We start from the raw sequence: 15,138 nt of genomic DNA on the forward strand, positions 1-15,138 counted from the left end.
CAATGCGTTAAAGATGTAAGAAGTATTCACAACAAGGGTGAAGTCTGTTTGTGCTCTGCTATTTTCAACATCACACATGCATCATGTCATTTTGCACAAACATCTAATTTTCAAATGCACGAAACAGCCCACATAGGGGATACATGATGGTGTGAGTGTGTGTGCGCAGAGGAGACTACTACTTCTTATATTCTACTGAGTGACCACTCTTGTTTGTGCCTATTCGACACGCTGCAAATCTGTGTTGCGTCCATTCCGTGGCTTAGTCGCCTCATATTATCCATTTCGACGGGATATTCGTTAGTTCAAGTGTCTCGCACAAACATGTTTTGACAGCGTTTAGCCTCTTCCTTTTACTTCAGGCTGCGTCGTGGGGAAATAGGCAATAATCTGTCCCTAAGTGGCCCCGACTGTTGACCCCTCTTGTCAACCCAAGGACCTAATCCTGTCTAAACATCTGGCAGCTTGGGGGAAATCATTCATCCTCAGACGTGATCCGGAGCTTACCAGCCACCAGGTTATTATCACGCAAGGTCTCGTGTCCTTATATAGACAATGTGTGTGGGGTTCACAGAAGAAATGCAGCTAATGGCATTTGTTTGGTAGTAGTTGCGCATCAACAGCTGGGTGTTCATACATCATGGCTGATAATGTGAACCAACTTCAGGACCCTCTGAAGGAAGGAGTCAGTGTGTAGTCTAAAGGTTATGCAAGTCCTCATTAAGATGAGAAGTTCTACATCAAAGACTTGGTGAACTCAAACTTCCAAACTGGTTTGATGTTATCTCTTTGTGACTTTAGCTTCTGCCCCCAGACCCCTTTTGAACCACAGAGTTTTAAAGTTTTGTCTCTCCATCTTGCAGACTTATTTAAGAACCCAAGAAATATCAAAAGATATCCCCATAAGACAGGGAACAAGCATCAGCTCATTTTTGTTTCCAGTGTTGGACGGCTCTTTTGGCCTTTCGAAGGGAATGCGGCATCACACCTCTTCACGCTGCCAACGACAGCAACAACAACAGCTTTTATTTGTAGATGATAGTTTCTGGTTTAGCCCCGTTTGTCATAGGCACTGGAGGGAAAGCATCAAAGGTCTGGGATAAATGGATGGGAGTAATGTGTGTTGTTATAGTTTATGCAGCCATTTCTGTTTCTGTAGGTTCAGATCCCACCCAGAGCAAAGGACTGCATGCCCAAGTTTCTGCTTTATCAACAAATGTATTCAAAATATCAAACATGCAACACAGTTTTTACTACGAAGCAAATTAATTTACATTCTGGAGACTTGCATTAGTTTGCAGAAGTGGAAAAACTGACGTCTGATTTTCTTTTTTTGTAGGTATCTTTATTACAACGGCGGCCAGTGTAAACACATTTGAGTCCAGAAATAGAGCTCTTAACTTGTTTAGACACGGCATCTTGACTGTGACAGGTTAATGGGCTGATTCACGGGGGTCAAGGGCAGAGGATGGGATGATACGGGGATGGGGTGATTGCCGTGCGGCGGTGACAGACGCATAAATAAACGGATGAGGCCGCTCTCCATGTTCCGAACCCGGACCCTCGGGAGCAGCAATTAGTCAGGGAACATTAGCCACGCGTCAGCTTCCATTTTTTCCTCGTATTAAACGGAATAAGTCAAAAGTACTATCCCGGTCCTTCAGGTATTGTGCTGTAACATATTTCCCTGCGTGTTCAGTCAGTTCCCTGGAGGATGCAAGACAAAGGTTGCCACAAGGGAATTATGTCACGCTTCTCTTCTGCCTTTAAACCAATTCCCTAATGCTAACCTTAAAAGAAATGAGACGTGAGAAACAGAAGAATGGACAAAATGGAGTGGAGTTGAATGAAACTCAGCATTGTGTGTCTGCCCCAATCTCTCCATCCTGTTGCCCTGCCTCCCTTCATCCCCTCATCTTCTTTATTTCTGATACAGTCAACAGTCATGGCATTATGTGGTCAATCTTCATATGACCGCTGAACTTAACAGCAAACTGGTTATCCAGCGGACAACTAGAGCGTTAGCTGACATGTCACCTAGCCTAGCTACCTTGTGTCAAAAAGTTGCCTAGCATTCCTAGCTAGCTACAAACTAGTATTGGTGCTACAAGAAGACGTGTATGATTTCCAAAGTGAAAAGTCACAATGTCTCTTTTTCTTGTCAACACTAAACAGGCTTCCTAGCTTGAACTAGCCTCCTAGCTTCAACTGTGCTGCCTTGTTTACACACCAGCGCAATTATAAAGCTAGCAAGCTACTTTTTAGGCTCTCTAACAGCAAATAGAGTATGATGAGAAATTTTACTTAGTTCTGATGTATTGAGCGTGTGTGTTTACGTCACATGGCAGCGTAGCAGCATCACCATGAAAGCTGACACGGTGATGTCATTACCAACAAAGCAAAGCTGCCGCCCAAGCCCTTTGATGGGGTTATAGATCTCTGATAAGCAAAAAAGCAGTGCGGCCCAAACAGGAGTGAGTCGTCCATATGTGAACAAGGTTTATGACCCGCACGAATGAAAAGTGTTGAGCTTAGCTTGTTGGATCCAGCTGACCTGTGAGGTTACTGTTTAACTGCACACACAGGTCAGCGTTATTAATGCAGCGGATCTCTCTCTCTCTCTCTCTCTCTCTCTCTCCTCTCTCTCTCTCTCTCTCTCTCTCTCTCTCTCTCTCTCTCTCTCTCTCTCTCTCTCTCTCTCTCTCTCTCTCTCTCTCTCTCTCTCTCTCTCTCTCTCTCTCTCTCTCTCTCTCTCTCTCTCTCTCTCTAGGCATATCACACTAACTCTGCTCTGACATGGATCCTACTGAGGACCAGCCCTCCTCTCTAAATGGGCTCCATAACACCAGCTACATTGCCTGATATGGCAATAGCTAGTGACTGTAAAAGTGTGTGTTTGCGTACAACGTGTGTGTGTGTGTGTAGCCTCATCCACACTGCACCTACAGAGGTAAGATTAGGCCTGAGAAGATCTGATATCACATCTGTTGCCAAGTACTTTATAGCTTTCCGAGGACGGCTGGTCGGGCTTTTTACCTGTCAGAATTAGTGGTGTTTACATACAGGTAATAGATAACCCGGCCCTCGTAGTTTACGCTCCTTTTTTGCTGGAAGAGGCCATTTGGAAGATTACAGAAGAAAGACGACTAAAAGCCTGTAAACTCACAATTGTTGTGCAGAGCTCTCAGCCAACATATTGCGGATACAAGGCCGGTCTTGACTGTTAAAGTTCTCTTTCTTAATCTGTTTCCCAGGACTGCGCGTCATGTTTCTCTGTTCTTATTGTTCCCGCTTGTGTAGTAAATCAGAGTTGAGGAAACTTTGCAGACTTGTGTAAATACCTGAACAGGATTAATGTTGATCGATGTTTTGTTATTGGTCAGTTTGTGGTCATCCGGGCAGCAGCTCATCAGATCACAGATTCCAGCTCGGGACATCAATGCTGTCGTGACGTTTGATTAGAAAGAATGAAACTAAGGCTTGTGTCCAGTTCAGATAGAGTACGTGCATGCAGCTGCACAGATCAGGTGACCACAGGCGTGATGACAAGCTGCCTCCTGGTTTGAGAGTGAAATATCGCATAGTCACAAGATAATTAAAAAAACTGTGCTCATGCAATAATAATGCAATGTGGGAACAGCGAGGGAACTGGATCCCAGCTGCACCGGATCCTGATGGAGATTCTCAGACATTCTTCCTAGTTGCCCAGTAATGAAATCAACAAGCTTCCCTCTGGCTCAGAAAACGTACGACCGATGACCAGCTTTAGCTTTGATTTGACGTTGAAGGTGGCACAGGCTGATAACACACAAAGCCACTCCTGGACTGCACTGGTACTGGTTCCAGTTCTGAAGCTAAGGACTCTATGCTAAGGACTTTCTTTCATTTATGACTTAATCATATTTGAAAATACACTGAAATGGCTTCAGTAGTGTTCACAAAGTCCTGTGCCTTTACATCTGTTGTTGTTTGGATGCAAGATCGTGGCCACGTGTTATTGTCAGTAACGCAGGATGTCACCTCTCCTCTTCCCTATTTGAGAGACTGAAGGAGGGCAGTGGAGATGATGATGATGACGATGTGTCTTTGTACTGTAGTTGGGGGGATAACACGTGGCCTCTCAGGGCTCCTCTGGCCTGTGTATAATTGATGAGTGGACTGAATTAGAGATGAGTCTGTGACTGTCAGCCAGCCTGATGGGGATGGACAGAGCTCACGTTTGGCTCTCCTTATCTGGCTGATGATGGTGACGATGACGTCCGTCCGTGCCTTTGTCTCCTCTGTCCCAGACTCGCCCCTGACCCGAGCGTCATCGCGACTCTGGCTGCTGCTGCTGCCTCATCTGGGCGCAGACGCAAAGAGTGCGGGAGGTGATGGAAAGTGATAAAAGAGAAAGAAAAGGAGGGGGGTTGGTATGTGGCGGAGATGCAAGAGTGTGAGAATGGGAAAGGAGGGCAGAGGATGGGAGAGGGGGAGGGAACGACAGGATGCAAAAGAGTATAAATCATGTCAAAGAAAGGATAAGGGATCAGACTCACAGGGGAGAATTAGACAAATTACCCAAGTGTAAATTGTGGCAGCAGACGTCTCAGACATGGACCCAGCAGCTGCCTATAGGTGGACCCGCCCGTATTCTCTGTGCGTGTCCTTACTCGCCCTCGCTCGCAGCACAAACCTAAACAGAGAAATATGCAGTCGAGCAGGAATTCCCTCCTCAAAGTGCTGTCTGTCCAATGTTGATATTGGACGTTTACTTTGCAGCTCGCCTTCCTCAGCCGGCAGCCGTAGAAGATGATAATTGAAGATTACGCCTGATATTTTTGCTTCAATCTACCGGCGGCCATTTAAGGTTCCAGAAGGGGAAAATAACAATGTGTACCCCCCCGATCATAATCAGACCTCCATAATCGTTCCCGTCTCGTTTAATGATGAAGAAATAGAAGCAATTTCGCGTGAGAAATATGCAGGAGCTGGGTGTGAAGGTGTGCCTCGCCCTTGAATGCCTCCATCACATTGAGGTCAGCCGGAGTCACCAGGATGTGGTTCTCCCTCAGCCTGTAAATCCCACCGTCTTGATTGGGTAGATATTACAGCGGGAGATGAGCTCTGCTGTATGTATGTATAGATCGATGTTGTTACTCCCCGGCACAGAGGTCAGGACCTCCACTGTGCCTGTGCGCTCGCCTGATCTCTCCCAGGCAGCTGAGATTAATGTAAATGGTCACCGGAGTAACACCGCAGTAGAGAATGGCTGAAAATGAGACAAACCGTCAGTGAAATTACCCCTAAACTAGGTCACGGATATTGTTTTTGTGGAAGTTGGAGCATTTTTGGTGATATTTGTTATTCACTCAGCAGGTCCGCATCAGTCCTGAGGATATGGACCCTTAGAGAACCACAGAAGATGTTGTTGAAAAGCCTCTAAAAGCTGCTCCACGTGAAGTTATAAGTTAAGTCAAATGGTAACATGTTCGCCGTTGCCTCAGAGAGTTTCAGCCTCAGAGAGTTTCAGCCTCAGAGAGTTTCAGCCTCAGAGTTTCGCTTGACCCTGAAATGATTGGCGTTTTTCATGGATGGCTAGCCGACAGTAACGTCCCGGTGCCTCGCCTCACATCAGTCCGCTTGCTTGCACCGTGTCGCCCCATGACGCAAAGTAGATGCAAAAACAGGCCGTCGTCTGGGAAAAATAACAGGAAATTGATTTTGCTGTCATTAATGGACAGTTTAGTGTCTCGTGGGTTTGGGGGTTCTGAAGGCTGCGGTCGGTTCAAATGCCCATAGACCTGCTAAATGAGTTTTGTATTCTGAATATCTCTTTTCATCCATATTTGCTTCTTCTTCTTCTTCTTCTTCTTCTTTGGAGTGTGAGAGGGAATTAATAAGCACAGTGACGAGATGTTGGAACGGTTATTATCCCTTGGAAGTTTGCAGAGTTGGAGAGCAGACTACTAAAACGGCGCTGGTGACCCGGGAGTCATCCTGGAATCATTTTCAACACGTGTAGGCCCCTTTTTTCTTTTAATAACTATTCCTCCTATAACTCCCATTCCGAGGCGACAATTTCCATATCAATGTGTTCTCTGATAGAGGGATTACCAACAGAAATTGGACTTGTTACAGATTTGATGGGAGGAATCGTTCCACAAATTGCTTCGAAAGGAAAACGCATCATCCCCCCCTCCCTCCCCCTCCCCTACCTGATGGGAATGCCGATTCCCGGTTGGAGCAGCGGCATCCGGAGCTCATTAGGCCGCGTGCAAAGTTGCTACAGGCGAGGATAAATAAATCTAAAAAACACATTCAGATGTTAAAAACCTTTTAGTAGCGGCGTTGCCTTAGAAACGGACGCAGACAGGGAGACGAGTGAGGTCAGGATTCATCTCAGCCCTGCCAGATGGCCGTCAGGAGCCAGAGCGATGTCGTAACGGATGATGTCGGGGACGAGTTTGGTTTCAAGGACGATGACAACAGATGAAACCAAATTTAATATCTTAACGACCAGGAAGCCTCGTTTAAGCCCCGCAGACAGTTTATAATCTTTGGTAATCTTTAATAATCTGTCATACAACGAATTTAGCTCAAAGTGCTTTTATGTCTGAGGAAATAAAACGGGTATAAAAAAAGCATGCACACACAAACATACAAATACATGCAGTTCAGGGCAGGACACACACACGCACACACGCACACACGCACACACAGAGAGAGGGAGAGACAGTTTAAGTGTCACTGAAAAGAGAGAGCAGCTGAAGTACTGAGTGTTAGCACTTCACACACTATTTTTATTATTCAGTTTCCACTACAAACACACTTGCATGCATGCACGCACACACACGCGCGCACACACACACACACACACACACACCTCTATTCTCTTCTCAGAGAAATCAAAACATAATTAGCATAATTAGAGGAAACACTCGGGGCCTTTGTTGTTTCTTCAATCGCGGCCAAACAGAAGTGGAAGCTTCTTCTTTCGAACAGCTCAACTCTTCTTCTTCTTCTGCTGCTCTAAAACAGCAGCATGGATCGCAGTCCTGGAAAGTGAAACAGAGAGCGTAGCTGCAGGTATCCCTCAGCTGAGCGACTGGGCCACGGTGCCATGTGGCGGCTGTGGCCTTTACACCACCGCTGGGACCGACTGAATGACATTTGGGCTAATGCCATCACGCCCGCCGAGCCATTTCCTAGTCCTAGGAAACGCACGGACGGATGCCACCATGTGTGACCTGCATGGGAAACCCCCACGTCTCTTGTGTGTGTTTCCAGGCGCAATCCCGCCGAGGTGACTTCTACACACAGCCATGTATGGAAGCGTGCCTTGTGTTGAGTTCTCCCTCGGTGATGGATGAGCGTGGATGACAGCGCGGAGGAAACGCAGGAGAGTGCAGTACGTAGGTTAGGACAGCGTGTGGCCCCGCCGAGCATCAAGACGTGACAGCATTTGCTGCACATTGTGTTTTAAAGATTCAGACGGCAGCTTTGTGTGTCTGAATGTCATTTTTGCAACAAGTTGACCTCAGACGAAGCTCCGCGTTTACGTGTGATCCATTTCTTCCTCCTTGTGATCTGAGGGGAGAGGAAGCTTGCTGAGCTCAAGGACGTAACCCTTTTTTTCTCTCCCTCTGCGCTCTCTCTCTCTGTCTCTCCTCTCTTTTGTGTCTTTTGGGGGGGAAGGTGTGAGTTGGACATGAAGCCGGCGGCGAGCGGTGGGGTGAGGGCGAGGGGAGCCCGAGCGTGGAGTTTCAGCTGAGTCCAGCGTTTTCCTCTCAGCTCCCTGATGGCTCCCAGATGTTTTTGTTCGCTCTCTCTCTCTCTCCCTCTCTCCCTCCCCTTCTCCCTCTCTCTGTCTCTTTATCTAACCCTTCACACATCACCTCTCTCTCTTTCTTTGTTTCCGTCCGTCCACTCTCTCTCTTTAGGGATGGCGTTCACCTTGTCCAATCGCCGCCAAACAAACCGTCCGTCCTCTGCGCTCCTCGTCCTCTCCCTTTCTCCTTCCCGTGTCTTTCCTCCGTGTTCCTTCATCACTCGTCGCTCGTTCCCCGTGTGATAGAGGCCCCACTGCGCTATCACACCACAAACAATGTCTGTTTGTGTGTTTGTGTTTGACCACAGAACCAACCGACTCGCCCACATCGGTCTGAGCGCCGCACTCGTTCATGCATGGCCCGTGCAAAATTCATGCGATTGGAACGCGCTCCGCTGCCTCGCTGCACTCGTTCAGCATCCGTCCGCAGCGTGATCGGACAATAGCCCGGGCACTTAAACGCCTTTAGTTCAAGTGCAGAAATAGCAGGTGTGCTTGACCTGAGTGCTCCCTCCCCCACTCTTCCTGTGTGTGTGTGTGTGTGTGTGTGTGTGTGTGTTGTGTGTGTGTGTGTGTGTGTGTGTGTGTGTGTGTGTGTGTGTGTGTGTGTGTGTGTGTGTGTGTGTGTGTGTGTGTGTGTGTGTGTGTGTGTGTGTGTGTGTGTGTGTGTGTGTGTGTGTGTGTGTGGAGAGGAAGAAAGGAGAGGGAAGAGGGAGAGGGAGAGGGAAAACCAAGAGGGAGGAAGTCATAAGTCTGAATGACCCTCCCTCCTCCACGCCGGCTCTCCTGAGAACGCAGGAAATTTACTCCTGTGAATGAAAACAACTCTGCTCTTAATGGGCGACTCCCAGCTTAGAGGAAGACGACGCCGCCGCCGCCTGACGAGTTCCCCCATATGTGACACAAACACACAGAGAGGCAATATAGAACACAAACATCTCATGATGCACGTTTGAAGGGTTCCTATTATACTTTATAGATATTATCCACTATTTGCCCATCAAAATAAAAGCACAATTCATTTATTTTCCTTATTTATATGTTTGAATTTACATTTAACATTTCTGTCTTTCTGTCTCATGTCCTCAGACCCTGACGTGTCCTTTGTCCAGTCGTGCCTCGTCCTCTGTGTCATCCTATTGCAATACAAAGCAGTATAAAGTAGTAGCAGTATAAAGTATTACACATATAAAGTATAATACAGCTTGGTTGGGTTCAGGACCTTTGCCATTCAGACCAGACAAAGGTCAAGGTCACAGTGTAGGCCTGTGTTTACTGCCTTATCTTTATCCTTATGTTATTAACCTTATGGATGCCACTCGCTCATCTTCTCTCAAATTCTAAAAGGAGAGATGAGCATGGAGCAGGTTTACAGGTTTACAGGTTTTCAGGTTTTCAGGTTTACAGGTTTACACTCCTGGCCTGTGTGGATGCAGGTCTCACTTCAGTGTTCATAGAGCAACAGTGGAGTTGACTGTAAACACTGTCACCTGCTCGGATGACGCACGACGCGGCACGAGCTTATTGATACAGAGAGGGAACTGAGGGCGGCAGCTTCCTCTTCGTCAGCAAACGCATTCCCGTGACAGTGACCGATAGTTCTCCCACTCTGCCTGTAGGAGCTCCAAACCATCCTCTGTATTTGTGTGTGTGTGTATATGTGTGTTTCTTTCATACCCATTCCTCCTCCGGTACTTCCTCTCCTCCCGATGTTTACGTGACCCTCAGCCCTGCGCCCTCCTGCGTCTGTTTGCGGTCATGCTGATGCAGAAACGCGAGCGGCGTAATTGGACAGAAATCCGCCGGGAGAGAAATTCTGCTTCTTCAAAAGAAACCGGCAAGGACGTAATTATCACACAACAACGGCGGGTAATTAGCAGATGTACAAGCCGGCGCACATCGACCTCAGACTGTATGAATGGTAAAAAGTATTCATTATCACATGATGTGGACTCGACTCATCTGTGCTTTAGAGTCAGGCTCCTTCATGTTCTCGCTTCTAAATTTAACACACAATTCTCCATTCTGACAAGGTCGACTGATGATGTCATACATGGTGGCAGGGAGCCGACTGACCTCCCCGGGAAACTGACACAGGATGATGAAGAGGTGCGAACGATACTCCGGCCCAGCAGGTGGCAGCATGTCAACTTTTTATTTATTTTATGTGTAGACCAGAAATGATGTTTTAAGCAGGCAGACAAACATAAATAGAAGTTAAATTTGTTCATTTATTTATGTTTTGGTTGTGAACTACAGTTCTGTTGTTCGCCCCCCTCCTGTAATTACACCTACCTACCTTTAGATGTCAGTAATGAGACAAAAAACAAACCCTACGCAAAACTACAGTGTTCCCCTCTAACGTCTGTATTTCAGAAAGAAAGTTAACTTTCCCCTCCTGTCCTCCGCTCACCACCACTTAGACACTCGCTCCCCTCCTCCCCTCCCCCTCTCCTCCCTCCATCCCTCGTTCTTCTTATTAAGAACTCCCACCCAGCACGCTGTGCAGTCACCCTGGCCCAGGTCCCGCTCGTTCCACTAAAATGGTCAAAGGCATCCTCCAGGCGCTTCCACTCCTCCTCCTCCTCTCCTGCAGCTTCACTCCCCATCCTCCCATCCTCTCTCTCTCCTCATCCTCCCTTCCTCTCTCTACCCTCCTCTCTCTCTCTCTCTCTCCCTCCCCCCCCTCCTCTCACCCTGGCTCGGCGTGCAGGCTGTGACGCACGCCTCTGCTGTCGGGGAGCGATAGCAGGCCTGACTCTGGCCGTGACGTGGCCCGGGTTATCTCCAGGCGGTCCCGCGCCGCTCGGCCCCCTGCCAGGCTGAAACCGCACACGCTAGCACCTTAGAGCATCACACATATGTGCATGCAGGGTGGGCATATGACTCACACACACGCACACACACACACACAGAGTGGATATCTCACAGTACATCTTATCACACACACCAGTCACACTCCACACGCCCTGTCTCTGTCTCACACACACACACACACACACACACACACACACACACACACACACCACATCCACCAGGTTTCCATCCCAGTGTTGTTTCAGCATTAATGTTTTAAAATGTGTTTAGACAGCGTCACGCTGCACCCGGACCTCCATCCAGCATCACCGGGCCGGGTTTGGAACCATTAAGTTCCAGTGCTGCTTCACTCCGGCTACAGTGGGACAAGAGAGGAGGTGTGTGAGTGTGTGTGTGTCTCTCTCTTTCTCTCTTTTTTGTGAATGAACTACACTTTGTACACAGAATAACCAATAATAGGCAAAGACAAAATTACAACCTCAAACAAAGTTGTAATGGATGTTAGGTTAAGTAGCTTAAACGTCACGCACAGCAGGAGGTCCTGTAGATGTTCAGGCAACACAGTAAATATTCATTCTCATAAACTCAGCCAACCTGTTTTTTAATATCACGTTGGAAAAGTGCCATCGTCTTCATCGTGCCTTCCTCGAGGTGCGTCTGGCTTTTTAGCAACTGAAAGTGAAAGTGTGAGCCGTGCAGATGTGAAAGTGGGTCAGGATCTGTTTATTCATTCCCGCGTTATCCCTCATGACTGTGTGTGTGTGTGTGTGTGTGTGTGTGTGTGTGCCCGTAAAATCACCTCATCGATGCCCGATTTCACATTAGCAGTGGATCTTAAGCGTGAATCCCGGCTCAGTCTCGGATTGATTGAAACCTTTTTTACCCTCGCAGCAGAAAGAAATGGAGGTTTTTTTAATTTCTCCTTTGAAGTGGAAAATCAGGCGCTGGTGAAGTTTGGTGGGTTTGGTTCAGATTCACATGAAGAGAATTGGACGCTGTGCTTTTTTTGTTTTTCCCCCCATTTCATTAAATTCAGATCAGGATGTGAAGCCAGCGCTTAGATGTGTCGCAGCGTTTGGCATCGGCAGTGATGGCAGAGACAGCTGTGCCCCACCCCCCCTCTCACACACACACACACACACACACACACACAGGGCGCTGCCATCAGAGCTCAAACTCAAACAGCAGCAGCCTCCATTTGAATCGTCTTCTTCTTTGTCATAATTAATGCGTCCCGCTCCGTCCTATCTGTATCGTCTGCTTTTTGAAATTTCACTCCGTTGCTTTCATATTGCGCACCATCGCCGTCTAGATAAGTCTTCATCATCATCATCCTCCTCCTCATCATCATCACACACTCAGCTGAATGAGTTTGTGCTTTCACCAGAAGTAGGACACCCAGGCTCCAGCGTTTGGTGAGTGGATAATATCAGAGGACAATAAGAGCTGCAGGACAGGCTTCCCCAAAGTAACCAATCAGAGCAGAGCCAGGCAGAGCGACGCAGGGCGACGCAGAACGACGCAGAACGACGCAGGGCAATGCAGAACGACGCAGCGCTGGGATCTGTGCCTTTCTCTCTGCGCCCGCTGGCTTACATCAGACATCTGCCATGACGCAACGCCAAGCTAAGGAGACGAGCCTCACACAGCGCCGCCATGTCACAGAGTAACAGTCTGAGCGTGATCTCCATCATTTCACTACATGATCATTACTCCTCATACATTATCTAACGTTGTAGTCGAGCGTCTTGTAGAGAGATTTGGAGTTCCTCTCACATGTCTCATTATAATGAAGCACATTTTTTGAGCTCTATTCCCGCCTCTCTGACAGTCAACAGCAAAATCACAAATGATTTATGTTTCTGGAGATCTTTTGGCAGATTCTGCTGTGGAGCTTTGTTTCCGAGCGTGTTTCACTTCATCTGATCTGCTGGAGAGCCCGCCGAGGCCGCGGCGATTTGGAATCGTAAATATTAAACGTGTAGAATATTTACGACCCGGCCCGACCCCACATCCTGCGATTCAGGGCAACGCCGCAGACGCAGACCGGTGCTGCTGTGTGACGAGGTGACGTGGGAAAAAAAAAGGGATCGGGAACCAAGCGGACTGAAAAAGGAAGAAGTCATAAATCCATCATGCCGGCTGGCGTTCCATCCAGGTTTTTCTTTCTTCCTTTTCTTTGTTTTGTGCTGCAGCTCCACGCCGTCTTGTTCCGACGGCCAGAGTTAGTATGATCTCTGGTTCTCTGTATGATTCACATGTAAGGGACGCTGTGGCGCTGGAGGAAAGCTCGACGTGCCGGAGCCATAAGTAATTCAAAACGGCAAACAATGCCTCCATTAAGATTGCAGGGGCGTGACAGCCGCAGAGAGCTAAGTGGGGTCACTGCACCGTGATTGGATGGGAGGGAAATCACAGGAGAACGCCGTCAGTCACCTGTGTTTCCATGAGCGCCGCACCAGTCATAATATATTCATCGCATATGAAGAAGCGGACACAAAGATGCGACACTAAAGGATTAAATCAGGCGTCTACAAACACGACCAAGGCCCGCTATTGTTTTGCTGCCATCCTGTCAGAACGGATTCAAGAAGCGTCAGTTTGAGGCCTTTTCAAAACCGAAACCATCCATCAGGAAAATGCACAGGTTCAATCCCAGAAGTGAAATGGAGATTTTTGTAAATTTATATTAATCTGTGATCAAATTGTCCTGTCACATGTGATCATGCCCGGCGTGCCTGAGACGCCCGCTGCTGATGAAAGTTCATTACGGCCGTGAATGCTGGGATACATATCAATGAAACAGATCTCATCATTAGAATGCGTTCGTACGTGTTGGAGCGCTTCGCCGCCTTTGACCCGCATGAATAAAACAGTCATGGGCGTGAATAAAAGAGCGGGAAAATGGCTTCGCGGCTTCAAAGGTTTCTCTTCATGTTCCCGCGCCTCCTCTCCAAAAAAACAAGATCTGGCTCAGTCCCGGAGACGGAACGCTGCGTAACTCGCACCGTCGTGAGGGAAGAAGAAGAGGAAGGCGTGAGAGAGGCAGCGGCGACGCCCCCTACGTGACTCCGGATGCAGCGTGAAGCTTTTAGTTTGGGGCCTCGGCGGCGTGAAGCGAGAAACGAGCGAATCTGTAAAAAGGTGACGCGTCTCCTGAGCTCAAAGCTGTTAACCTGCTCCAGGAAGATGAGATGAGTAACTCGCTTTTTTTTCTCTCCCCGTGGTGATCAGAGACTTCACGCCGCACGCACACACACACACACACACACACACACACACACACACACACACACACACATACACACACACACACACACCCAAGAAGGAGCCGGAGGCGGGAAAGGATCTCTTCATTTTCTCCACATCAAAGGAAACGTGCCGTGTGGAAAGGAAGAGGACGGACGAGATTAGCGGACAGCTTAAAATGCGAGACGGATCCTCGCTTCCTCCGTTTGCTCTGGAAAGATCTCTGCGTTACCGAGCCAGAGGAATCGAAAAACGGGTCGACTAACTGTGGAAACGGATCCCAATCAAATCCACCGCCTTCCTAAAATCTCTGCAAGGTTTACGAGGATTCACATTAGCCTGCGCTGCCATGTAGCTTCTCACTGATTACTGTGTTGATCTATTAAAGCTGCGGCCCGTTTCACACGTTTGCTTATTAAAATCCAAAGTGTGTCCAAACTCCACGTGCTGACATCAGGCTGTGCTGCCAGAGAGGCTTTATGAGAAGAACTAGCTAGGAGCGAGTCCAAGGTCGGGTTCAGACTTCACACACACACTTCAGATATTAAAATAGTACAAAACCTCAGGGAAGAAGGAACAATATTCTCAACGCACTGCAGAAACACAGTCAGTCAGACAGGCAGGCTACAGTTTTACAGTCAGTTTGCTTTTGGATGTCTTGATGTCGCTCTGATGAATCTCTACTTCTTCTCGGGAGTTTGCAGTTTGGCCAAATACTGAAGTACTTCAAATCATAGAAGAAGAAATTGGCTAAAGCTCGTTATTGCAAGAGCGCCTCAATGTTAGCGGGCCGATTAGTTCAAATGTGTCTGAAACCGTGGGGGTGTCTGGGTCAGACCGGGTCAGAACGGGTCAGACCGGGTCAAGAATCATCTCTGAACTTGAGTTGCCAGTAAACTGCTCAAGGAGCGATTTGGCTCAGCTCGGATGATTTCACCCCCCGGACACAAACGTTTGTCTGCGGCTGGAAAATCTGAGCTAAGACGATGTTGTTGACGTTCTACTGTTGTGTATGAGGGTGGGCCTGAAGTATCCATGCTTCTAACGGTGTTCCTGTGACTAATCATGCTGTAATTCAACCAAATCAGGACCAGACACCGTGACCTTTACTCCTGGCTTCCTGTTGTCTCTGTAACCCGTCTGATTGATGACTTTACTGCCCTCTGCTCTGTGTTTCTGACTCTTTATAGCCTGCGTCCGTGTAGTTAAACCCTGATACAGTGGCGGCTCAATATAAATCCATTCATCTGATTTATGAGTCT

At 47.9% G+C, this 15,138-nt stretch overlaps 1 protein-coding gene across 1 annotated transcript in view; it reads left to right on the plus strand.

Annotated features, from left to right (window-relative positions):
- The first annotated feature begins 10,913 nt into the window (after positions 1–10,913).
- Positions 10,914–15,138, plus strand: part of LOC142988835 (cGMP-inhibited 3',5'-cyclic phosphodiesterase 3A-like) — a 73,986-nt gene continuing 69,761 nt past the window's right edge. Inside the window, exon 1 of the mRNA XM_076138140.1 lies at positions 10,914–11,004. The gene's annotated coding sequence lies outside the window, so the exon portion shown is untranslated. The remainder of the gene's footprint in view (positions 11,005–15,138) is intronic.

This window comes from Genypterus blacodes, unplaced genomic scaffold (assembly GCF_046128005.1).
Source record: "Genypterus blacodes isolate CSIRO-AG114 ecotype Tasmania unplaced genomic scaffold, CSIRO-AGI_Gbla_v1 ptg000015l_1, whole genome shotgun sequence".
Taxonomy (NCBI): domain Eukaryota; kingdom Metazoa; phylum Chordata; class Actinopteri; order Ophidiiformes; family Ophidiidae; genus Genypterus; species Genypterus blacodes.